Here is a 2,465-nt window from a genome sequence, read left to right as displayed (position 1 = left end):
TGTGAGAAGAAGCTTGAAAAAATGTTTGTGTATTTCTACTTCATCTCATGAACAACGAGCCACCATCATGAGAACATGTTCAGACAACCCTGATGGGAAGATATGAGAGATATACAGAGGAAAGAGAGCTGTCTGAAATAAAGCCATCCTCACCCCAGCAGCTGCCTCTAGACAACCCACTAGCATTCCTAAAATCATGTAAGGTAAGATCAACTGAATCTAGCACACATCAGCATAATTATATAAACAACCTCTATACTCAAGAAAATCACAAATTTAGGAGCCATGTATTTCTTGAAAATAATGGAATAAAATATTTATAGCACAATGGGTAAAGGATGTGCCTCACATTTCATAAAGACTAATTATTTTGTGCTAAAAAGGAAAGGGGCAAAGTATAACATCTGTTCTATCTTTGTCATGTGTTAAATTTAATTCATAACATCTGTCCTTTCTATCCAAAATTGATGATTTGGGAGTACAAATTTGATAAACACAAGATACTTCTTAGTATTAAATTTGTTTATTTTGTTTTAATAATTTGATATTCGTATGTAGGCTTTTCCAGGTAAACTATATTCTGCAATCACCACGGTTAATATTTGACTTAAAAAATAATGATAAAGGATATTTTTAAAGAACACAGAAATAGCCCCTTCTCAAGTCTTCCAACTGTTTCTTAACTTTTGCCAACTAATATACATGAGCTATCTCCTGACTTCTACTTTTTCCTCTTCATCCCTGATGCTTCTTAACCCAGCATTACCTAACAGTTCTAATCAAACCAACCGCCAATTAAATAACTCCAGGCCCTTTTGATTTGTGTTTTCTGTGTATATTTGCAGTACTTCTTTATGCTCTGGTATGTACTAAACATACCCAAAAGAGTAAGCTCATTTAGCTCTCTTGATAAAAATTGAACTATATACTTTACTTCTGGAGAAATATAATTAAATCACTCCTTCAAAGCTTAATTCTCCTAATCTGTCAACTGGCAAATTTTATTAACACTAGTTATGTCACTCTGCCATACTGAAGTGAGACTAAAGTACAAAAGTGCCTTTTAAAAATGTTTTAAGTTCTAAAAAACCATACAAATAATAAAAGCTGCACTATAATGAAAACAAAACCCTCCTAAAAAAATCTCTGTAATACCATAAATTATAAATTAATGATTGTGGTTGTAATAATTTGAAATAGGTTAAACAGTAAGTTGGCGAGATTTTATTGATGTTGTGAATACATTTATCAAAATGAGTGGATACAGATTTATTTAGTCAGGTAAATTCATTCAACCAGACTTAACAGTTTCAATTTTCTTACCTGTCACCTTTAGATCAGAAGGGTCATCCATTAAAAGGAAAAATAACTAAAGGACTAGAAGGCATTTGACAAATACTAAGTAAATAAAATAAAATGACTGCTACCAAATTAGTAAATGAAAGGGATGCAGCCTAGCAGAGAAATAAAAGTCAAAGTTTTGAGAATTTATATTGAGTTCTGTCCATGAGTTACCTCTCAACCTAATGAAAAAGAATTTTCCATCTTCTTCTTTCTTTATTATATCCCTTTGCAAAGGTAATGTATCATTTACCACACAGATACCTTAATATCACAGAACTTCCTTAAAAGAATGATGGTGTGAACCACAATAAAGTGTGGTCACCTAAAATAATATCACTTAAAAACTTCAGTAAAGGAGAGTAAAAGTAAACCAAAACTTTTAAATTCTTACCAAGTTTTTAAAAAATTTCCAAAATGGACTGTGATAAGTTTTATGAATGGGATTTGTTACTTAGTGTTTATTGATTGTCCATACAGTGGAAAATGATATGCCTGAAATATTCATGTTGTATAATAAAATTTCATTACTATCTCAAAACACAAAAATTTTTCAAAGGAGTATTTACATAAGCACAAACATGGAATTTTGTTTTATTGTGTCTACATTGTGTTTATATATGTTTCTTTAAAAATGCAGAATAAAAGAAAATGATAAATTGCACAGGTCTAAGACATAGGGATCATTTGAGTTAGGCCAATGGTGAGAAAACACTTTGTTTTCTACAAAGCATTTTTCTTCTCTTAATTTCTAAACTTTTTAAATATTTCAGAAACTCTAAAGGCATTTAAGTAATGTGAAAAAAATCAAGCTAGCTTAATGGAGTAATAACAAAATATCTATTCAATTAAAACATTGCCATACTGCCCAAGGTAATTTATAGATTCAACACCATCCCCATCAAGCTACCAATGACTTTCTTCACAGAATTGGAAAAAACTACTTTAAAGTTCATATGGAACCAAAAAAGAGCCTGCATAGCCAAGACAATCCTAAGCAAAAAAAACAAAGCTGGAGGCATCACGCTACCTGACTTCAAACAATACCACAAGGCTACAGTAACCAAAACAGCACGGTAATGGTACCAAAACAGCACGGTAATGGTACCAAAACAGAGATATAG

Source organism: Symphalangus syndactylus, chromosome 8 (genome assembly GCF_028878055.3).
Source record: "Symphalangus syndactylus isolate Jambi chromosome 8, NHGRI_mSymSyn1-v2.1_pri, whole genome shotgun sequence".
NCBI classification, from domain to species: domain Eukaryota; kingdom Metazoa; phylum Chordata; class Mammalia; order Primates; family Hylobatidae; genus Symphalangus; species Symphalangus syndactylus.
The sequence above is the reverse complement of the archived record's forward strand: the minus strand, read 5'-3'. Positions refer to the sequence as shown.